The sequence below is a fragment of the Lissotriton helveticus genome, chromosome 3_1 (assembly GCF_964261635.1).
Source record: "Lissotriton helveticus chromosome 3_1, aLisHel1.1, whole genome shotgun sequence".
NCBI lineage: Eukaryota > Metazoa > Chordata > Amphibia > Caudata > Salamandridae > Lissotriton > Lissotriton helveticus.
Genome location: NC_136061.1, coordinates 2,027,632,098 through 2,027,657,537, shown reverse-complemented (window position 1 = coordinate 2,027,657,537; position 25,440 = coordinate 2,027,632,098). Strand labels below are relative to the sequence as shown.

Below are 25,440 nucleotides of genomic sequence, written 5' to 3'. Positions count from 1 at the left end.
CACGCCCCTGCTCTACACTTCGTTCTGCTGGAGGGACTGACAGTTAAAGGGGACACAAGGAGTGATTTTATTCAAGAAACAACCCGAATCAGCCTTCCAACCCTGCCGCTTATTTCCCCGCCACCGACTTATCACACCACTTGGAACAACTGTTACCCTTCCCCGTTACACCAACCCGGATTGCGAGAACATGTTGCATTCTGGGAGTCGTGGTGCGCAGATACACAACGCGCCACAACAGGTGAGAGGAATCTCATGGGGGAGGAGCGGAGTGGCGCCTACATCAACAAGCGGCAGGTGGGCTTTTCGAGACATTTCATTTGGTGTTGGGCGCTGAGGAAGGCCACTGCGCCGAAATGCATCCGCCGCCACCAGATTGCCATTTGTTTGATTAAAGCCCCTCCTTACACTTCCCCTCTGGGCTGCTGCGTCTTTTCTTCTTTGAGGAGGGACTTTCCTGTACATATTCAAGCGCACAACCAGAGGCGCTTTGCAGCGAGCCCCTGTCATTTCCTGGGTCCGGACTTCACTGGCCGAAAAAAGCCTCATGACTTTTTGCTTCTGTTTCCAGAAATGGACTGGTCCGGTACCCGTCCCCCTTGCAGGGTGATCCGGAGTGGTTGAGGTTACCTACCTCTCTTTGGGCACACGCCCCTGCTCTACACTTCGTTCTGCTGAAGGGACTGACAGTTAAAGGGGACACAAGGAGTGATTTTATTCAAGAAACAACCCGAATCAGCCTTCCAACCCTGCCGCTTATTTCCCCGCCACCGACTTATCACACCACTTGGAACAACTGTTACCCTTCCCCGTTACACCAACCCGGATTGCGAGAACATGTTGCATTCTGGGAGTCGTGGTGCGCAGATACACAACGCGCCACAACAGGTGAGAGGAATCTCATGGGGGAGGAGCGGAGTGGCGCCTACATCAACAAGCGGCAGGTGGGCTTTTCGAGACATTTCATTTGGTGTTGGGCGCTGAGGAAGGCCACTGCGCCGAAATGCATCCGCCGCCACCAGATTGCCATTTGTTTGATTAAAGCCCCTCCTTACACTTCCCCTCTGGGCTGCTGTGTCTTTTCTTCTTTGAGGAGGGACTTTCCTGTACATATTCAAGCGCACAGCCAGAGGCGCTTTGCAGCGAGCCCCTGTCATTTCCTGGGTCCGGACTTCACTGGCCGAAAAAAGCCTCATGACTTTTTGCTTCTGTTTCCAGAAATGGACTGGTCCGGTACCCGTCCCCCTTGCAGGGTGATCCGGAGTGGTTGAGGTTACCTACCTCTCTTTGGGCACACGCCCCTGCTCTACACTTCGTTCTGCTGGAGGGACTGACAGTTAAAGGGGACACAAGGAGTGATTTTATTCAAGAAACAACCCGAATCAGCCTTCCAACCCTGCCGCTTATTTCCCCGCCACCGACTTATCACACCACTTGGAACAACTGTTACCCTTCCCCGTTACACCAACCCGGATTGCGAGAACATGTTGCATTCTGGGAGTCGTGGTGCGCAGATACACAACGCGCCACAACAGGTGAGAGGAATCTCATGGGGGAGGAGCGGAGTGGCGCCTACATCAACAAGCGGCAGGTGGGCTTTTCGAGACATTTCATTTGGTGTTGGGCGCTGAGGAAGGCCACTGCGCCGAAATGCATCCGCCGCCACCAGATTGCCATTTGTTTGATTAAAGCCCCTCCTTACACTTCCCCTCTGGGCTGCTGCGTCTTTTCTTCTTTGAGGAGGGACTTTCCTGTACATATTCAAGCGCACAGCCAGAGGCGCTTTGCAGCGAGCCCCTGTCATTTCCTGGGTCCGGACTTCACTGGCCGAAAAAAGCCTCATGACTTTTTGCTTCTGTTTCCAGAAATGGACTGGTCCGGTACCCGTCCCCCTTGCAGGGTGATCCGGAGTGGTTGAGGTTACCTACCTCTCTTTGGGCACACGCCCCTGCTCTACACTTCGTTCTGCTGGAGGGACTGACAGTTAAAGGGGACACAAGGAGTGATTTTATTCAAGAAACAACCCGAATCAGCCTTCCAACCCTGCCGCTTATTTCCCCGCCACCGACTTATCACACCACTTGGAACAACTGTTACCCTTCCCCGTTACACCAACCCGGATTGCGAGAACATGTTGCATTCTGGGAGTCGTGGTGCGCAGATACACAACGCGCCACAACAGGTGAGAGGAATCTCATGGGGGAGGAGCGGAGTGGCGCCTACATCAACAAGCGGCAGGTGGGCTTTTCGAGACATTTCATTTGGTGTTGGGCGCTGAGTAAGGCCACTGCGCCGAATTGCATCCGCCGCCACCAGATTGCCATTTGTTTGATTAAAGCCCCTCCTTACACTTCCCCTCTGGGCTGCTGCGTCTTTTCTTCTTTGAGGAGGGACTTTCCTGTACATATATATATATATATATATATATATATTCTCAACACCGCAAAATGCCACAAAGGCGAGGTGCACTCACTGACGGCGCCCTCGGGGTCAGGGAAGGGAAAGGCACACCCAGCGTCTGCAGCGACCTGACGCGTTTCAGGATTGCTCCCTTCTTCAAAGGCTTACTCCTGCGCAAAGAAACACCAGCACGCTGACTCCCGGTGTTCATCCCTTTAATAACTTGCTTAATGAGACTCAGGTGAGTATTAGTACAATGAATCCTGGGACTGGAAGTCCTGCACAATAACACTCATGTGGACTGCTGGCATCTAAGTGTAAAATGTCAACGTGTATCAGTCTCGTGTGTGCCATAAGCACTTTCCCTCATACAGTCACTTGCCTGTTTGTTCTGCACCGCTATCGAAGAACTGCTGCAGAGCCGCTGTGGGCATTTTGTGGTTTTGAACATATATATATCTATATCTATATATCAATTTATCTATATATCAATATCAATATCAATATATATATATATATATATATATATATATATATATATATATATATATATAATATATATATATATTTAAATCTTTGCATTTTTATGTGTCACAGCAGAGGAAAGAAGCTTGTTTAGTCTTACCGCTGAAACAACACTGTAAAGAGAGGAAGCACTTGTGTAGCACATTAGCTCCACTATACGAATGGCGTACAAGTGAATTGGCCTATTCTATATCTATCATTAGATGCAGCAAGAAATGTGCATCTTATAAAGGGGCAGATTTTTTTGTTGCTTTGCAGCAAGTACAGTTGCTGTGTTGTGTTGTTCTAAGGAAAGAGGCTTGCAAAGCAATATCTAAGATATGGTGCTGCTGCTCTCTTCCCCAGGGCTAGTGTGACACCTGGCTGCCTAGCACAACATACACACCTTTGCACCCTAGTGCAAAAGTGTGTAATTTAAAACTTTTCATACTAGGAGTGTGTGCTGTATGGAGCAGCACACTTGTAATTTGTGGAAAAGTAGGAGTTACGCAAATATTTCTCCTTGGTAACATCACTTTCGAGGGAGCGCTATTTTTTGGTGCAAAATCCTTTCTACCAATTTGTATAGATAGGGCTTTCCATAAAAAAACATACGTTGTAGTTTTGAAATGCCCAGGTGCCATTCATGTGATGCCCCTTTCACGCAAAGTAATGCAAAGCACTGGAAAGTAACTTTCTGATAGATACTTCTACCCATAGATTCTTCTCCTTGTGAATACCCCCAGACACCAGACTTGATCATAGATTTTTTTCTCAGTTGTTCCCTTGCATACTAGGATGTCACTGACATTTGTTTGTGGCACTCGCTGACATTTTTTTAAATCTGATATTTTAAGGTGAGAAATGTCCCTTGCACACTACACAAGTAAGAGAAATGTTGAAAAGGAATTGTTTAAGGTGACATAAAATGATGGCACGTTCTCCAGATTTGTGTTGAAAGGCATGGAATGGAACTGACGTCGACATACAGAGGTGGCGGTTAAATTGTGGCCCCAATGGCAATTCTGGGGCAGAAAAGACCCGACGCAAAGCTGCACAATGCCCCCCACCAGTGCGGAAAGAAATTGCTGAGAAGTCTTTGGATTCAGTCTGGTACCCAGGGTATTAACAAGGTGAGGAATCTGCGGTTTAGAATATTCACCAGAAAAATTGTAACTGAAGGTAAGTAACTTGTTCACTTTTTGAAGACTTTGCACAATGTTAACATCACTTTGCATGACTTTGCACTAGCGCACAGTCTTGATAAATGTGTCTCATAGTTTGAACTTAGGACATGGAAACTTACCTACCGTTTATTCTGCTCCCCAATCAGCAAGGATGTTAATAGGGATGTAACCAAATGTGTGTAGAGCTTGTGCTTTGTGTGAATGCTTTTTCATCAACTGCTTAAAGCTGAATAATTAAATTGGGGTATTTGTCGAATGGGGATTTAAATAGGAATCTTTTTAATTCCGCAATTTGTTTTACCAATTGAAATCAAACTGTTAATTGTTGGTAATTTAGTAATTTGTTACTGTGTGACTTTAATTGCACAAGCCCTAAAAACAAATCGGAACAAAACACATTAAAGTGTTATATTATGTGTGCAAAAACTGTTTATGACTAATGGAGCTTCTGTTCTTAGTTCTCAGCTGTTTTGTAGACTGTCATCACCTGAATATTAGTTTACCTCCTCGATAGACCCCCAGATGTTAGAAAATTAAGCTGTGGCATTTGATGTGATCACTGATGTCATTCATGTTTGATGACTTGCACAATCCTGGAGTGTTCTAATGAGTGGTGTATTTGTGAGGTCCTTTTTTTAGGGTCAATGGTTGTCAGCATCTTTATCTATCTGTTAGCTGACCTATTGTTTCTAATGCATAATGTATACTTAACGTGTGATTTGTATCAGCTCCATGCTCATGATTGGATAGGTCTGGTGTCTGTCTCAATTGCCTACTAATGATTCAGTGCATTTCCTTCAAATCCCTATGTTTTCTCGCTAAGGACCATTTTCATCTCAAAGTGCTCTGAATGGATATGTTTTATCTTTCCACCATACACTTGATGAGACTTTTATTTACACTTGAGTCATCCAAGGGAGTGCATGTATATCCTTGCTTTCTCTCCCTGTTTTATTGTTTTCCTTTCCTCTTACTTCCCTTTTCCCACATTGCCTCTTTTTTGCTCCCCCTCCCCACCCCATCTCCAGTGCAGCCCGCTCTGTGCCCCAATTCATTCCCTGTGTTTTTTATATTTCTTATTTTTATGAGGGCCTATCTATTCTACAGTGATATAGGGCTGCTCACTTCATACACGGTTGTTAGTAAGATTACACTGCTACCCCTTATGGTCCCCGAGCCAGACATCATCTCACCTCCCTTATTATTTATTATTTATTTTCATGGTTTGGCAGCTGCACAGCTACCAAGATTTCAGATTGCTTATGTGTGACATTTTGCGAGCTAAATAAACATATACATATACACACACACACACACACACACACACACATATATATATATATATATATATATATATATATATATATATATATATATATATATATATATATATATATTCCACAACAAGGTGCAGAGGCCAATTCACGGAACATGGGCAGCGTTTATTTAAATGCAAAATGAGGCTGAAGGTACTAAATCCTGACGCGTTTCGGCTGGATACCTTGATCATAGGTGAAGAGGTAACCTGGCACAGGTGCTTTTATGTCCATGCCCCCACGTCACGTAGCTTGGTGCATGCAAGTCCCACAATGCATTATTGCTGCCTCGAGAAACTTGCTGTATTGTGGCATCCTTTCTAATGTTGCTGAATAGCGTTTTTAGACCCAGATATATAATTTGCTCAAATTCAATTTTCTCAACAACTACTGGAGGGATTTTCACCAAATATAGAAAAGGCACTCCTGCATACCTGTCCCTACCATTTTGCCAAGTTTGGTGTAATTCCGTTCAGCCGTTCGGGCTGTAGCCTTGTCTAAAGGTCCCATAGAAAATGGCATTTGAACATTTTTAAATTCAATTTTCTCAAGAACAACTTCAGGGATTTTCACCAACTATAGAAAAGGCACATCTGCATACCAGGCCCTACCATTTTGCCAAGTTTGGTGTAATTCCATTCAGCTGTTCGGGCTGTAGCCGTGTCTAAAGGTCCCTATGGAAATTAACATTGGGAAAACACGTTTTGGGACCCCCATTTCGGCCCCCGCTTGACGAATCCCCCCGAAACTTTCAGGGAAGGAGCGGAGCTGGCCAAAATTCTGGGAAATTACACACAGATTCCTCAATCAGCGTCAAAGTTATTCCCAATAGAATGTTGAGCACATATAGATATATAATTTGCTCAAATTCAAATTCTCAACAACTACTGGAGGGATTTTCACCAAATATAGAAAAGGCACTACTGCATACCTGTCCCTACCATTTTGCCAAGTTTGGTGTAATTCCGTTCAGCCGTTCGGGCTGTAGCCGTGTCTAAAGGTCCCATAAAAAATGCCATTTGAAAAATTTCAAACTCAATTTTCTCAAGAACTACTGGAGGGATTTACACCAAACATACAAAAGGCACTGCTGCATACCAGTCCCTACCATTTTGCCAAATCTGGTGTAATTCCGTTCAGCCGTTCGAGCTGTGCCTTGTCAGAATGTCCCTATGGAAATTAACATGGGGAAAACACGTTTTGGGACCCCCTTTTTTCTCGGACCCCTTGATGAATCCCCCCGAAACTTTCAGGGAAGGAGCGGAGCGAGGCAAATTTAAGGAAAATTACAGGCAGATCCCTCAATCGGCGCCAAAGTTATTCCCAATAGAATGTTCGGGATTTCCTATGGTAACTAGGTCCTAACTATATATACCTACTGGGGACCGCCAGTAGGTAATATATATATATATATATATTCACTGAAAAAACCATAGGTTATAGACCATATATAGTTAGGAATTAGCATTTACAAAACCTTGAAAATTCACTGAAAAAACCATAGGTTATAGACCATATATAGTTAGGAATTAGCATTTAAAAAACCTTATTTTACTCACACAAAACCATTGAAATTCCATATATAGTTAGTTGCACTAACTATATATTGCGCACCCGCAATCCACTGCTGATGATGTCACATATTACATCATTCATGACATGGTCAGTGACATCACTGATGACAACATCCAGTGACTATGTTTCTGTAAAGTTAAAATATGTCTTACATATTGAAGAATGAGTGGATGTATAAGTGTCTGGACGAAGGATTTAGTAGGTGCATGACTGAATGTATGAGTGAGTGATTAAATGTGTCTCACTGAGTGCATGGGTTAGTGACTAAACTGTCTTAATTTGTGCATCATTATGTCTGTTGTTCTGTAAACTGCTGCATGTGTTGATCAGTAGCTATATGAGTAACTATATGGGTTATTGATTGATTGCCCAAGTATTTGCATGGGAGACTGAGTGTGTGTGTGGCTGGATGGGAGGTGTGTGACTCTGTACAGATCAATGTGTACTTGTATCAATGATTGTATAAGAGAGTAAGTATGTGTTAGTATATGGTTGAAAACGTAAGGTGCTCTATGTTTAACTGTATAGAGTAGAAAATGGAAGTGTGATTGATTCTTTACAGGACTGACTAGGTGTGTGAGTAACTCCATGGATGAGTGGCAGAGTGTGAGTGTCTGTATAGGTGTATGAGTGCATATGATTGTGTTGTAAACATGAGTGATTGTATGTATGAATGATTGTATGGGTGAATGAGTGAATGTGTGTGTAGACGTAGGAATCAGTGAGTACGTATGTAGTAACTAGTATTGGTGTGTCAATGGTTTCAAAAATTATACTCTGTTTTTAACACTGGGTGAAACAGAGGTTATATTAAAATGTGAGGAGATGCATTGTATTGTCACATGAATGATATCATCAGTGATGTGGTCATTGATGTCAAATGAGATGTCATCAGTGATGTCATTTGAGATGTCATCAGTGATGTCATCAGTGATGTCACTGACCATGTCATGAATGATGTAATATGTGACATCATCAGCAGTGGATTGCGGGTGCGCAATATATAGTTAGTGCAACTAACTATATATGGAATTTCAATGGTTTTGTGTGAGTAAAATAAGGTTTTTTAAATGCTAATTCCTAACTATATATGGTCTATAACCTATGGTTTTTTCAGTGAATTTTCAAGGTTTTGTAAATGCTAATTCCTAACTATATATGGTCTATAACCTATGGTTTTTTCAGTGAATTTCAATGGTTTTTTAATAGCAAATATCATAAGCTGTCGAATGTCAAGTACGTGGTAAGAATTTTTTTTTTCGTGTTTATGCACACTGATCTGCTTTGATTGCTGCCCCCCACCCCTCATTTCTATTAGGAGTACTCTCTCTTTGCAGATAGTGAAGGGTAGTTAACGCAGCCCTTTCCCCCTTTGTAATCCGTCGTGCCTGCTTCTCTCTCCATTTGATTGATTGTTCTCTTTGGTTCATTCTCTATTTACAAACAAGCACAGAGTCGCAATACTCTGTTTAGTCTTTGCAGATAGCGAAAAATCGTGTAAAAAAACAAAAGGAATCGAGCAAAATCAGTAGGCCACTAATGGGATCTCTTTTTGACCTCGCTAAAATAGAAACATTAGGAACAACCTGTTGAAAATAGCAATGCGTATGTACATAAGCGGCGTTCATTTGTGTTCACAGTACCCCTTGTTGATTGTTTCAATCGAGCATTGAATTGTTCGATGTTAATTCTCTTAAGGATCTTCTCTACCTGCAAACGAGGAAGAATAGGAATATTCTCTCTCCCTTTGCAGATAGTGAAGGGTAGGTAACGCAAGCCTTTAACACGTCGTACCTATTTCATTCCTCATTGATTGATTGATTGTCCGAACATTGACTGTTTGGGAATTAGTTCTTTTTGGAGGTATTCCCTGTTTGCAAATAAACGTAGGAAAATCTTTGCAAGTAGTGAAAGGGTACGTAATGCGGACCTTTCTCCCCCGTTGTAATCTGTCATGCCTATCTACTCCCCACTGATTGATGCACCTGTTTCACCCGGACCATTTACTAGACATACGTCATCTGGCCCGACCAGAGAGCACCCCTAGTGAAAAGGACATATGCAATAATAACGAAGTGATCACTGTATCCTGTTAACAGAAACTTTAGCATGAAACAACCTGGAAAGAAAAGAATAGGAAAACGAAAATCAGTAGGCCACTGATGAACATGAACTTTTATTAAACAACGAACAAAGAAACGATAACATAACGTAATGATAAAACCTATTAATGTCCTAGAAACAAGAAAACGTTAAAATATGCCAGTGGTGAGAGACCAGAAAAACAGTAAGAGAAACCAAATCACCCCTCGCTGTCCCACCGCCTGCCACGCCAAAAAAATCGATAGACTAGGGAAAATGCAAGTCAGTAGAACATCCGCCCCCACTCTGGAAACTTCCAAGGTGGGGCAGGGTTCCGGCTACGCCCAGCCGGGAGCAGCCCATATAAGGCAGGTCCTGCTGCCACGCCTCGGCCAGGAGATCCTAACGTAGGGTGTAGCCGGAGGAGAGGCCGAGACCAACGGGACCCGGCCAGGGGATTGCCTTTACAACGCTGAACAGTTGCAGGGGGGGGGAATGTCTCCTCGACCCTCCCCTCTCTCTCCCAGTCCGGCCGCGGTGGCCCTTGAGAGTTGCAGGTAGTCCCGCCACATGCTCTTCCGGTCCGGCCACCAACGGTCGGGGGGCCGAGGCCGACGGAATCCGGCTGCAGCCGATAAACCAAGAAACCCGTTCATGGGGCCAGAGCCAGGGGCGTCCGGCCGACATCCACCGGAAGCCCGGCCCGAAGACGGACGGGACACTTCTTTCTTTTATAATGGCTGCGACAACACTGGGGGGGGATGTCTTGCACATGCCTCCGACCCCCCCCTCGTCCTCATCGCCTGGTCCGGCCATAACAAATCTCAAGCGAGACGCCGTGGGGTGCACTGGGAGGGAGAGACGGTGCGAACAGGCCTCTCCCGCCTCCCCAGTGGAGGCTTCCCAGCTGCACCCTCAGCGGTCCAGGCGCCCGGAAAAGAGTTCTTCCACTGTGGCCATGCTGCAACGTCTCGCCCGGCAGGGTGGAGCCCGTCCGCTCATTTGACCCCGCGATCGCCAGTAGCTACCGAACTCTCAAAATGGCGGTCGACCTGGCAAGAGCGGGCCCAGCATAAAGAAATGGCCCGGTCACTGGTTGACTCCACCACCGTAGTCCTCCACGACCTTGAAGATTCTAGAGGAGCCGCGGGAGTCTCCCACCCCCGATGGGGAATGACTGCCATGATCACCCGTGGAGTGACGAAACTGTATCCGCGGGACGTCGGCGCCAGCCTCACTTTGAATTACTAGAATCCTGCAGACCTCACTTCCGGTGAAAGCACAGTGTGACCCGGTAGGAAAAATTGTTGCACCCCCTCCCCTTTTTGACTGATAGTTCAAACCACCGATCCTTTCCTTTGCCCTTTTAACGGAACTTTGGACTGCCTCCCCCTCTTTTACATTTTCTAGAGAAAACAAAACATTAACCACTACATTAGCATAGCAGTTGACACCAGAACTGTTTTCAAATTGAAAACCAACAACATCTTCAACAGAATCCTTTTTGTTTCTGCTGTGACCCTGCTCCAGCACAGGCATTGTCCCCAGCAGTAATTCTGCAATGCCGGTAAGAATAGCTGTGGTGCCTACTGAACTCACTCACCCCCGCGGCGCCCCACGCCGTTATTTGCTGGGCGGCAACTTGCTAGACATCACCTTCGTGACATCCAGATTTCAGCGCGTTCTGCTGCCTTGGAACTATTCGCACAACAGACCGCTACTGACAAGAATATTTCATTATTGGTGCTGTCAATTTCAATAAATCTATTGGATAATTCAAAAGAAATTGCCACGGTCTCTTCGTTGTTTAAATGTTTTTACTGTTTTTGTTTTGTTGTATATATTTATATGTTATTAAAGTTTTATATTCCTACTACTTTGTTGGAGTGCTATATATTTTTTATGTGACACATAATTGTAAAAACTTTGATGTACAAAGAGTCATTCCTGGAATCTTCCGCTTCAGGCTCGGTCCCCTCCCCAATCACAATACAGGATAGTTTTCAGATAGTAGGAACACGTGTGGTGTGACGGATCTCATCGGGTGTGGGCCTTGATCTACTATAACTCCTTTGAAGAGGGGTGATTCTTTACAGCTGGGGCCATAAACTACATCTGCAGGGCTAGCTGATAGCCTGGACAATCGGACACAGAGGAAGAGGAGTGTCACAGGGTGCGGTAGTGAATAGGGCGAAAGGGAGGTGTCGGGCGGGCACAGTGTGATTCTCAGGGAAGAGCAGCGCAGATGGGGGGAGGTTTATTGCCCATGCATAAGACAGAGAGCGGGGGTGACCAGTGCCTGGGGAAGATGCTTGCGAGGGTGAGGAGCCATGCTACGAATCGACAGCGTGCAGAGAGTGGGTCTGGTCAAGACATCTAAAATGGCTGCCGTGCACGACAAAAGTGTGGCATTTCAAAAAAGGCAAGATGGCGCAGACAATGTTTTTCAACACTTCCTCATTTCCTTCGAATCGAACGTTAACAGACGTTGGGGCATATTACCAAAGTTAAGCGATATTTATCGCTAACGATGCTTACCAACCAATTTTTTACCACTAAGCATCGTCAGAAATTATCGAAGATAAACCTTACTATTATCAAGGTTTATCGCAAATGCGATAATAAACGGCCGCAATGCATGAATATCGCTAAAAACTCAGCGATATTCATGCATTACCGAGCTAATACTCTTAGCCATGTTATCCACCTCCCATTGGATAACATGGCTAAGAACTGCTCAGGGCAGGTGTTACTTTTTGGAGATATTCGCGCTTAGCGCGAATATCTCCAAAAGTTGGTAATAGGAGATAGATATCTTGCATGTTGTAATGCAAGTTATTGTGGTATATGGAACTCATACCATAATCTCTCAGGAAAGCAGAAACTGATCCTTTTGGGACCGCCTAAAAAGGCCTAGGGGGTGAGGAGTACTCTACTTTGCCCCCTTTTCACGTTCCGAACTATTTTATTTTACTCTCTTCTGTAATTACACAAAATACCAGCGATAAGATGCATCGGAGACACACAGTGAGAGAAAGGAGGCCGGAGATGAAGAAGACATGTCAAATACACATTGGAGATAATATAGTGGCAGAAGGGAAGTAAATATGAGTAAACTTACCATGTAACATAAAAATGTTGCACTCTATACTATAAGTCTCATTTTATACTACAATCACTTCGCTACAACCTCATAAATTAAAAATAAAAATAAATAATGTCTCAAACAATTTTTGATTTCTAAATATAAATTTATTCTTCAGAATTTTCTAAATTTGAAACAACTAGTAACATGTCCTCATCAGTAATTTCCTCTTCAATCATCTCATCTGGAATCTCCTCATTAAAAGTCTGCAATGATGATTCTTGTAACTCTATGGTCTCCAAACACTCGATAAATTCGCCATCAAGAGATTGATCAAAAAAATCATTCAAGTCATCTCCTCCTTCTGACAATATTTCATTATTGGTGCTGTCCATTTCAATCAATGTAGTGGAATCATTCAAGTCATCTCCTCGTGACAATATTTCATTATTGGTGCTCTCAATTTCAATCAATGTAGTGGAATCATTCAAGTCATCTCCTCCTTGTGACAATATTTCATTATTGGTCCTGTCCATTTCAATCAATCTAATGGAATCATACAAGCCATCTCCTCCTTGTGACAATATTTCATTATTGGTGCTCTCAATTTCAATCAATGTAGTGGAATCATTCAAGTCATCTCCTTGTGACAATATTTCATTCTTGGTGCTGTCCATTTCAATCAATCTAATGGAATCATACAAGTCATGTCCTCCTTGTGACAATATTTCATTATTGGTGCTCTCAATTTCAATCAATGTAGTGGACAATTCAAAAGAAATTGCCACGGTCTCTTCATTGTGAGCCATTTTATTTTGAAATTGCTTGCTGTAAATTGCAGAAAAAAATAATCACTTTCATTTATCGTTTTTAGTAATACATAATATAAAACTAACTTCATCAAGTATTTAGTATAACAGAAGGACTGCAAATAAATAACAGAAAACATTTTTCAAATTATCTTCAAGTGTACAACATAGTTCCCCTTACAAATTAACAACTCACCTTTTTAAAAGTAGCAGAAGTGTTAGTACTGTGTAAATCAAACACCAGAAATTCACCACCAAAAATTCCTCACAAATGTACCTCAGACAGTAGTATCACAAAATGGCTGTGGTTTCCTCTCATTTGACATATATACATAACCAATTAACTTTCATCACACACAAATACAAAACCAAAGTAACATTTTAATTGGTTCTAAATTTCAACACTTTCAAATGTGTTTTCCCCATGCAATTTTCCATAGGACATTTACATACGTCTACAGCCTGAATGGCTGAACGGAATTACACCAAACTTGGCAAAATGGTACATCAAACCTAAGAGGTCAGGAAGGATCTACTATGCCCCCTTATGGTCATTTCCCCCTTCGCTTTGGCCTCCTCTTGTCTCTCAATCCTACCGAGAGACAAGATGGCGGCCGCTACGGACTGTTTGGAATGTTGACAGACGCCGGAGAACCAATCAGCTTCGCAAAGCTCCGTAACGCGAAAAGTACGCGAAGCGGAGCGCTGTTACAGATATATATCTTTTTTTGAACGTTAATTTCTCAAAATCCACTGGAGCACATATATTGAGACCTAGCAAAGGCACATCGGGCTACCAGTCCCTAATATTTTACCAAGTTTCGTGCAAATCCATTCAGCCGTTCGATTATTATTATTATTATTTTTTTTTGCCCCGCGGGGCCCTTTTAAAACCTCCACATCAAACCTAGGGGGTCAGCGAGGATCTACTATTCCCCCTTATGGTCATTTGCCCCTTCGCTTTCGCCTCCTCTTGTCTCTCGATCCTACCGAGAGACAAGATGGCGGCCGCTACGGACTGTTTGGAATGTTGACAGACGCCGGAGAACCAATCAGCTTCGCTTCACAAAGCTCCGTTGCGCGAAAAGTACGCGTCCTGGGACGCTGCCCGGTCCGCTGTTACAGATATATATCTTTTTTTAAACGTTAATTTCTCAAAATCCACTGGAGCACATATATTGAGACCTACAAAAGGCACATCGGGCTACCAGTCCCTACAATTTTGCCAAGTTTCGTGCAAATCCATTCAGCCGTTCGGGCTAAAAGTGAGGCCAACCGCCCTATGGAAAACTCAATGTTAAAAACACGTTTTGGGACCCCCCTTTTTTCTCGGCCCCCCCTTGACGAACCCCCCCCAAATTTTCAAGGGCTGCTCAGAAACAAAATGTGCCATTTTCCTGAAAATTTCAGCCAATTCCGTCCACAAACGCCAAAGTTATTAGACATAGAATTTTCAAAAAACCCATAGAGAAAAAATCCTAACTATATATACCTACTGGCGACCGCCAGTAGGTAATATATATATATATATATATAAATATATATATATATATATATATATATATATATATATATATATATATATAATAAACCTCCTGACCGCCTGACGCTAGGCTGGCGATTTACTGGTGCGGACCTCTTGTATACTCCTCTCAAATCGCGGACCAACACAGGAATTTAAAGTGCAAGCAGTGCAAAGTTTTAATCTGGCATTGCAAGACGAGTGTCTTCCATGACGCATTTCGCTCCACGAAGGAGCTTGATATATATATATATATATACAGTTTTCCACAAGTCTGATCATTAAATCCAAACTCTTACTTTCATAGGTAAATAAAAAATTACACCTCTCGAAAGACTCTGGACCTGCTGCTACTTACACACTGATGGTAAATGCTTGTGCTCAGCTGAAGTAGTTTCTAGCAGTGATGGACTGCTGTGCTCTGCTACATTACATTTTTCTCAGTGCTGCTCAGTTGTTGACACTTTGGCCCTGCTGGCATCGCACAAGTAAGCTGACCCGCACAGGTCACAGCCAGCTAAGTCGCTGTACTATTAATGGCGCCCAAATCGCTTAGCGGCCACCTATCAAGGCTAGTCCTCTATAGTTGCTCCAGTGCCAGCAAGACATCCCCCCTCTCATAAGCGGGAGCTGGAAGGATGGCAGGTATCATAAAGAGGAAGGACGAGTCTCAGGGCGAATCAGCATGTAGAATAGCTTTGGTAGGTATTAGCTGGGGCAATAAGGGAGGCCTCAGAGCATAGCAAGAGACTGTCAGGCCAGGACACCGCCCCCAGCCTGCCAGGCAACAAGAACGCCAAGGGAAAGCAGGCCGCTTCAGGCCTCAAGTGTGGGCCGATGAGCAGCAGGAACAGTGCACTGAGGGAGGCATATCCTGAAGTAGCTGCACGCAGATAACAGAACTGCCTGCTCTGCAGCCCTCTGGCAGAGGATCAGTGCGGTTTAAGCGAGGGGGAGGCAGCCGGGTGCGCACTCACTGACTGGTGGCAGGGGCCGATGCCAGACGCAGCTGAAAGTCACATCCCGCTAAAGCGCTATTAACATTATAAAACAAAATCAGTGTTATTAGAAGAAACATGAGTGAGATATACCTCACTCAATCCACAAACAGTCTCACTTACTTTGTAAGTGTCAGCCGCCCGGCACAATTCAGCCTCTCAGGCCCAGCAGCGGCTGGAGTGATGTGCTCTGGGCTCAGTGGCCTGCCGTGGTAAATGGGGTTGCGGTCCGGTGGTGGGCATGATCGTTCTCATTCTTACACATTTTACTGCGGTGCAAGCAGCGCTGGCATTGCCACTGGCTGCAGCTAGCACAATTTCATTCATTTCATGAACTGCAGACACCCGCTTGCGCCGCAGTTCCCTCTGCTGACACAGTTTTCTCTCCTGACGTCATCATAATATAACCAATCGTAATGCTGCATGAATCCTACTGTTGCATTGTTGCAGTTACACCTGTAGAACTACATTTTTTTCAATCAGCATTAATTGTGCATAAATAGCAGCTCTAGTTCTTCAAAGCCTAGGAGGTGCTATGCGTATAATTATGCGTGACATTGCATTTCAGTGCGGTGATGCGGATCACCAGACAGAAATGCGTTAGTCTACGCCTGTTGCGTGATACTTGGTAGGGCTGCAGCTACAAAGAGCTACCAGATGCTTTTCTTGTTTCAAACATAGCCGTCTGCCATTTTATGATGGTAAATAAAAAATAGCTGCAATGCGCCCCTGTCACACTCTTGCGCATGCCTAAGGATGCACATGTCATGTTGCATGGTTGCACATGCATCACAGTGCATGTTTGTGTGTTGGTGGCCATTTTGGAATGGGTTTTATTTAATAGAAAATCCATTTCAAAATTGCCGTCCATGCATAGTCATGTATCTTGACACATGCAGTTGGCAGCAATGATTGCCAACGCCAACAGCTAGACTGATCAGTGATCTAGTGGCTTTTCCAGTGCTTCTAATATTTAAATGATGCCACATCTGAAATCATTAACAAAACATTGGAAAAATGAATACCATATGACTTCTTAAGTAAGGCATTCAAATCTTTTGTGTTTAAATCAAACCCTTAAATATCATTTAAAGTAAAAAAAATAGCACCTTTATTTTGTTTAATTTTAAATCATTGATGCTGCCTTTTGATCACATTAATGTTTTATTAATGTGTTTTCTTCTTTTTAAATACAATTAGGTTTTTCTGAAAAAACATCAAATAATCATTCGAGTATTCCACAATATCCTCCAAAAACATCTGTAAATAGGAAGCTTCTCCATCATATTTGGGTTATAATGAACGTAAAAGCTCTCTTTTTTCTCTCTAATTGCCTCTCGCTCTATTTCACTCAATTTCTGTCTTCCCAGTCATCATGAAGCAAAAAAAGTGTGTCTACTTGAAATATTATTAATTGAACCCAATCCAATGAGCTTTCTCAATTATATCCACAGCTCTTTTATCGGCGTTTTGTAGAAGGACAGCAAAGTGACTAGTATCAATTTACATTGCTTATTAGAGCTGCGGCAGAGTGTTTTGACCTGGGAAGAGGAATCAGGGAAGATTGGGCAATAGATCAATTTATAAGTGTGAGATGGTGTAAGTGATCATGATTTTGTTGTTACAAATCTTTTCTGTTTGTGGTTATTTCTGGTTACAGTCTTGTGAAGGGCAGAAAGAGATTCGTACAGTATTTGATGGCTTTAACGGTGTTGTTGAGTGTTCTAAGATTGTGTGAATTTCATTTGAATAAAGACATGGATTTATACAAATTCAAGAATGACATTTTTGAGTCATTTAAAGAGATTGATCCTATAGATTTGTAAGCAGGTCGGAATGCCAAGGGACATTGACACTATTAGAGCACATTAGAGGTAAACTAAGGCCAAGACAGTTTCCAACAAGTAGTTGAGTATAAGTCTTCCATCTTTTTTATGGCAGCATTCAGAGCTTTTAGTCTTTGTACAGTGACAATATATCTTGTTGGGAAAGGGAGGCAAGTGGGTTCTCTAACACTCCATTTAGAGGGGAATAATGCTTCCACAACCATTCTAAAAGAAGCTGAAAATGCGTGAAGCTCAATACTTTAAGTATATGGAGAGACTTGGACCTCTGAAAACTGTGTGAGGTGTGCCCAAGGCGTCAGAAAAGTCATCCTTATTATCTGTGCCAGATTGGGAATTAAGAGCAGAGAAAAGCAGTTGCAGATATACAGATAAACATACGTTAGAAAGAAAGTGAGATGAGATTTATTTAAGGAATGGGTAGATGGGTAAATGGTGAAAGACAGGTATTTGGCTAGGAAAGTTGGCAGGGGAGAAGACCAACATTCATATTTCTCTTATTTTCAAATGGACAGCAATTACTTATAAATGATGTATTCTAATTATTATTTATTGTAATGCTTTGAGGACACAACGGTAGTATGCATGCTTTGTCCTTGGATGAACGTTACAGGGCCTATTCATAGAGGCTTTCCAAGAACATAAAGTTGTGCTCCTTATGAACTATCTTAAGTACTGTTACATGTCTTTCGGAATTGGCCACAATACATCAAAAAAGGGAATAAAATGGGAATATTCATACCCAACTAGTACAAATAGAAAGAACTGCACACACTTTGCACTTTTCCTAACAGGGTGCTGTACGTTTCAGGGCCAATTCACAAAAAAATATTTGTTTTCCTAAAAGAGTACTTCTTTTGTGAATTAGACTCAATATAGCTTAACTTACATATCACTACAAAGTGTTTTGTTATGGTAATGTTTTGTTACGGTTATGTTTTGTTTTTCTTCTGGTTAGGCATGGACATTGATTCGGCAAAATGCCATGGGTAATGGAATTTATGTCAGATACCATTTCAATCAATGAAAGGCTTGTATAGCACGACTACTCACCCGTAAGGGTCTCAAGACCCTAGCGGATATCACAGGAAGTGGCACTCAAGACCTTTAACCCCCCTGACTTCCCAGGAAGTTACATCATTTGTAAGCATGGGCGTAAAATCCGTTCCGCTCGCGGATTTTGCGGATTTTGCAGATTTTCGGCAAATTCGCAATCCGCGAACTCTCTCGAACTTGCCGAAAATTCGTAAATCCGTGCGAAGCGGATTTTTTGCTTGGTCGCACTTGCCAACTAGAATAGTATACAATATCGCGGGAGTAAATACTTGCGAACACGTAGATGCGGCGGGCAGCGACAATCTCGCAATTGCGAGATTGCAAAATTTGCAATTTCGCACAAGAAATCCACCAGCAGGCAGCATAAACCTTGAAAATTATGATTTTTATCAGAATAACTCCTCAGGTTGACATTTGCCTGCACTTTTTTTTTGCAAGGAGTCCATTTTGGGGGGGGGTGGGAGGAAGGAAGTGCCCCACAGTCTCCAACTTCCTGTTCCTGTCCAGCAGGCTCCTCCCAGTGCTTTCTTTGCTGGTCACTTTGATTTGGATCTTGACCTGGAAGGATTACTTTTTGTGGATGCTGCTGGATATTTGGATTTTTGCAAAACTAAAAGCACTCAGCAGGTGCAAAAGTTCAATCTTATCATTAGCCATTCCCTGTAGTGCCTGGAAGGATTACTTTTTGTGGATGCTGCTGGATATTTGGATTTTTGCAAAACTGAAAGCACTCAGCAGGTGCAAAAGTTCAATCTTATCATTAGTAACCATTCCCTGTAGTGCTTCCTGAGGGGCCCCTCCAGAGTTCAGTTGCATACTTGCAACTATTCTATGACCCTGCTCTGACCCTCACAGCAGGCTCAGAGAATAGCTACAAGTATACAACAAAGGTCCTGTTAAAAAAATTACACTGCAACAGAAAGCCATTACAGATAAGGAAGCACCTGCCAGCCTGGATGTTCAAATTCAGTGACACATTAATCAGCCCCTAATTCATTCATGTCAGTTGAGGCAGGGCAGGTGTGCTTTTCCCCCCCATAATCTACAGTGATGAACTAGAGGGTGGCATGGGTGAGCCAAAGGGTGGCATGGGTGAGCCAGAGGGTGGCAGTGGTGAGACAGAGGGTGGCAGTGGTGAAACAGAGGGTGCTGTGATGAACCAGATGTAGAAACAACATGGTCGTGACCATTGCTACCCGACAAGTAAGTTCGCGTTTGCGAACTGGTAAAAAACCCTCGCGAAATGGCAGAAACACTTGCGAACACAAAAAAAAAGGAATCCGCAAAATTCGCGAGAGTTCGTGGATTTTGCGGATTGCGAATCCGTAAATACGCAATTTCGCGGATTGCCAATTCGCAAAATCCGTCCATGCTTAATCATTTGACCTTTGACACCTCCCCAATGACATCACAAGAAGTGACATCACGTGACCTTTAACCTGGTGCCTTCACTGGATGTGACATATCTAACCTTTGGTTAGTTATGTCACACACAGCAGTTGGAAAATCTCTTGCAGATACAAATAAAATGATCTGTACGCAAACATACTTTTTTCAAATCCTATTGGAATGCTCCCACGTACAGTGTCAGTACCAAACCATATCTTCAGATACGGGGCTGAAATAAGGCAGCATCAGGTAAGAACCTCCTAAATAGTGTACACCAATGGACAATAAGCCAAACTACCCATTATCAAATACAAGTGTTGCATAATGGGAAGGTCAGTAGGCATAGAATACTAAGCATATGTGAACTTTGGTATTATGTGTTCCATAACGAAAAAGTCAATTGGCACAAAATGATCAGGACAAGTGCACTTTGCTATTTGAAACTAGAACGATAAATGTCCGTTACCCACTGCTATGATGAGCATGCCACTTGTGAACTGAGAGCCAGCTATCATGTATGCCCTAACATGTGCTAATATGCAGCCTTCGTTGTTGCTATGGATGCACCAATATGAAAGTCTATTACAAAAAAAGGTTTCTGTACAGTGCACGCTGAACTTTTCTATGTCAAGGTGCTCCCAATGGGATGATAAGAGAAAACGGGGCACAGCAAGATAAGTTATTGGTTTAGGAAAACACAATTTGGTCAAGTGGAAGCCAGAATTGATGCCTGTTTTCCGACTTCCATGTTGCACTATTTAGCAACTAGATGGATATCTTTTTCCTTCTTCAGTTTTCCATAAAAGAAATTATGTGTCTTTCATTCATTCTCTAATTAAAAGTATTATGAGTAATTCATGGTAATGCATGGTGTGGTCCTCGCACAAACCACGCAATGCCGATGTTTTTCACATACACTGCCTTTTGTACGGTGGCTTACACAAAGTCATAATGCACAGTGGTGCAATCCAACACATAGGCCACTGTTTGTGACCAGGAGGAGCTCTCTGCCACCTGATGAAAAACCCTCTCAGGGTGAGTAAGCATCACTCCATCCCTTTCATGCTTTATCAACTGTGCACTCCTGTCTTTGGTGTGCAGGGAACCATGACCCTTCTTCTAATAAATGCATTTGTGGTTGTGAATTTCCTTTGTAGGAGGCTTAGTACCGGGCATATTAGCTCTTACATGGGTCATGGTTTTCACTGGTACACTTGACTTTACAGAAACGTTTAGTAGACCTTTTGAAGAATCCCAAAGTATAGGCGCTACAATAGGGCACAAAATAGGTATGTACCCAACTTAAGATTGCTTTTTGTTAAGGGCACTTGGAGGAACATTGGCCAAATTCTTATATTCTTCAACAAAGCTACACACCTCAGCAAAATAAGAACGTTTATCCATTCTGATCTGAGGTTTCAATTTATGGTTTCGGAGAGTGCTGATTGATATGGGACGTTGCTAAGTTTGCAGAGTGGTCTTCGAAGTGTCTAGTTAAGTGCTGAGCACTTCTTGAATTCATATGTTTTTAAGTAGTTTGCCCTTGATTTGTTTTAGGTGGTTTAAAATTGCTTGTCACACGTTTGAGCTTCTTAAAATAAATCATTTGCATGTCTTTTATTATTACATCTAAGCTAATGACATTACTTAGTGGTCGATCAACTGCTACAGACATGCATGCATGAGCGTGGACATTATTATAAAACTTGCTAATTACAAATCTGAATCCCAGTTGGGTAAGCTTATGATTATTCCGAAGTTGAGAGAGCACCAACGATTAGTCGTGATAATAACTGCTGCTAATTACAGAGCTATCAACATACATCCTTGAAAGTGGGATTGCTCAGAAGGCTAATCTCCTGCAGCAGAGTTGACTGTACAGCTCGTAAATTATAAGTTTATATTCCATTGTAATTAGGGCAGTCAGTCATCGTTCTGAGATAGATAGAAAAAGTACTTTTGAGTGGAGGTAATTTTGCCTGCTACAGTGCTTTTTAGCAACATTTTTGTGGCAATAACTGAAATGCTACTACCTAGACCACCTTTACAGTATTTACAGACCACTTGTTGGCAAGCTTCCAAAAGCTGCACACAATTCATGCACCCTGTTACTTGGCATGCCTTCTCTGAGTATGCCAATGCTGAAATGTGGAAGTGATGATTTTAGTTCTTTCCAACGTTTTAAATATTGTACTTTGGACAACAAGCAAATGTTTCCAAAAAAAGTTCACTGCCATTCATAGAGTGGTGTTTCATAGTCAAGTATTTTTTTGCACTTTGTTTTGTGAAGCTGTTTTGCTGTATGCAGTATTCTTCGGGATGCAACATTTTATGGGATATACAACATCAGAGAAATACTGAAATGCCTGACTAAGAGAGCCAGGAGACACCAAATACAGGAAATACAGAAGCCTTTTTTGAATGAAAAATATATATCAAGGCACTATGGGGCATATTACCAACAACTAGCGATAATTATCGCTGAGTTGGCTTAGCGGGAATATTTCTATCGCCGCCCTTCACCTGTTTTTATCGCTGAGATACCTTGCTATTTGCAAGGTTTATCTCAGGAGCGATAAAAAACAGGCGAAATGCGTGAATATCGCTGTCAATACAGCGATATTCAGGCATTACCGTGACAATGCTCTTAGCCATGTTATCCACCTCTCATTGAATAACATGACTAAGAACTGGTCAGGGCAGGCGTTAGCTTTTGGAGATATTTGCGCTTAGCGTGAATATTTCCAAAGCTATGCCTCTGTTGATCATAGCCGATAGCGATTGCAGCGACTGTTTTCAGTCGCTGACATTTTGGCATGCCCACTTTGCATGTCATTAGCGATAATTATCGCTGACATGCAAAGCTTGCCCTAAAATGCCCGCTATCGCCTACAAGCTGTCGCTAACTGGTGTTAGCGACAGCTTGGTAATAGGGCGATAAAAGTATCGCCGCTTTAGCGGGAAAAAGTCCACCTAAAGCAGCGATAATGGCCCTTGGTAATATGCCTCTATATATTTTGTAGCTGGAGATACACTTTCACTAGAAAAATACAGGGGCATATTACCAACAACTAGCGATAATTATCGCTGAGGTGGCTTAGCGGGAATATTTCTATCGCCGCCCTTCACCTGTTTTTATCGCTGAGATACCGTGCTATTAGCAAGGTTTATCTCAGGAGCGATAAAAAAACAGGCGAAATGCGTGAATATCGCTGTCAATACAGCGATATTCAGGCATTACCGTGACAATGCTCTTAGCCATGTTATCCACCTCTCATTGGATAACATGGCTAAGAACTGGTCAGGGTAGGCGTAATTATCGCTGACATGCAAAGCGGGCCCCAAAATGCCCGCTATCGCCTACAAGCTGTCGCTAACTGGTGTTAGCGACAGCTTGGTAATAGGACGATAAAATTATCGCTGCTTTAGTGGGAAAAAGTCCCGCTAAAGTGGTGATAATGGCCCTTGGTAATATGCCCCACAATGTTTCATTATAGTAAATGCAAGATTGTTGAGGAATTGAATCAGAGTAAGAGATTGTAGGCTTTTCTGTAAATAATTTAGAAACATGAAAAAGGGATGGAATGGTATTCGATTTTACTTTATATTAGCAGGTTACGCTCCAAAGTTTGAGTAGCTTCAGTTACAGTCTATTTTAATTTCAACTCCACGGCCAACTTGTTCTTCAAAAAGTAACTCCAGTCCTGGGCAGCTCAGACCACCGTGGCAGGGTGTATAGAGGACACATCCCTGTTGCACCTCCCTCTGGTATTGCACAGTACAGTGCGACTACTATTGCTGAACTAAGCAGCTCTATATGCCTACGTACACATGTACTCATTCCAAAGAGCTGCACAGCCTCTCCCTGCACTATATTTTCTAACTAAAGACAGGAGTGCGACTGCACAGTACAGCCGAGCTGACCTTCAGCAAGCACAAGGAAACCAAAGGCTGATCCAAAAAATGTAATTACTTGTCAGTAATGGGTTGCAAACAAAGAGGGATCGCATGTACTTGCCCAGAGGACTCAGTTGCAACCCCTATCGACCCTATCAAATTCCATGTACAGTCCTATAATAATCGTCAACATTTTTGAGGCACCAAATTATTTAACTGAAATTGCTCATTTGGACCAGTGCAGATTATGTTTAAACAGGTTCCAGTTTAGTCAGATATATTTTAAAGGTATTTGTGATTTTGCTGTTGTAGTATCTTAAAACACTATCGAACTTCAATGTCGATTCTTCATTTTATAACCGACCGATATAACTCCATCCCTGCTCAGCCATGGTATTGGAGGAAAGCCGTAAACAAGCGCCCCTCCGACCACCTCACTAATCACCAGCTTCTAAATGCCACACATTCTGGATTCAGATACAACCACAGCATGGAAACCACCCTCATAGCAGCAATGTATGACATCCGCATTATCCTCAACAGGGGGGAAACCGCAGCCCTCATCCTCCTAGACCTATCAGCTGCCTTGAACACCATCTCCCTCTAATCCAATGAATCCATGAAGCAGGCATCCAGTGACACGAGCTTGAATGGATCTGCTGCTTCTTCACCATGAGAACCAAAACTGTCAACATGTCCCCTTACTCCTCTAAAGCACAAGAACTCATCTCCAGAGCCTGCGGGACTCCTTGCTTATCCAGGCGGTCTTCAGCATCAACACGACTCCCTAGCCCACGTCATATGGACTCACAACATAAACATCCTCACATACACCAACAACACAAAACTGATACTGTCCCTCTTGGACAAAACAACCAACACCAGGAAAAAGTTTACCACATGCATGATTGAAGTGGCCAGCTGGATGCAATCTAACTGCCTCAAACTAAATTTAGACAATGTTAAATTGGTGGCCTTCAGGAAAGACACCTCACCATGGGAGCCCACAGACCTCCATCCTACCCCCACGCCTTGCTCACAAGCAAGAAACCTCTGAGTCACCATAGACAGCAAACTGCACATGCCCCCCTCCAAGTAAACGCAGTGGCTTTGTCCTGCTTTGACACCTTAAGGATGATAAAGAAAATATTCAAGTGGCAACGAGACAACACCAGGAAAACAATCATCCAAGCCCCCTTAACCAGCAGACTAGACTATGGTAACACACGTTATGCAAGGATAGCCAACTAGCTCACAAGAAGACTACCAACTGTCCAAAATATAGCAGACTAGTCCTCAATATCCAATTCTAAGCCCATATCACACCACACCCTAGGGAACTCCACAAGCTCCCAATACACAAGCGAGCACAATTCATACACTTCACCCACACCTAGAAAACCCTCCACAACACAGGCCCTGAATACCTGCCTTCATTTCCACCAACTTCCCAGACACCTCCGCTCTGCCACTCTCTCTCTAGAACACCCCACGCATACACAAAAGCAGAGCAGGAGGCTGCACATTCTCATACATGAGTCTTAAAGCCTTGAATGACCACCAACAACACATCAGAGGCTCGTCCTCTGTTCTTAACTTTCGCAATAAACAGAAGACAAGGCTCTGCAAGGATGCCCTCCAGGGCTGGCCTCACGCACTGGCTACAGAGGGCCTGGATACTGTCAAGCATGAGCTGCGCACCATAAAACACACACAACAAATAGCAAAACAAAGCAAAACCATAACCAAAACCATTACAAAAAACTAACCTTATCA

General features: G+C 43.0%; 1 protein-coding gene across 2 annotated transcripts in view; it reads left to right on the top strand.

Moving 5' to 3' along the window:
* SLCO3A1 (solute carrier organic anion transporter family member 3A1) overlaps positions 1–25,440 on the top strand; it is a 745,165-nt gene that overhangs the window by 310,191 nt on the left and 409,534 nt on the right. The window lies entirely within an intron of this gene.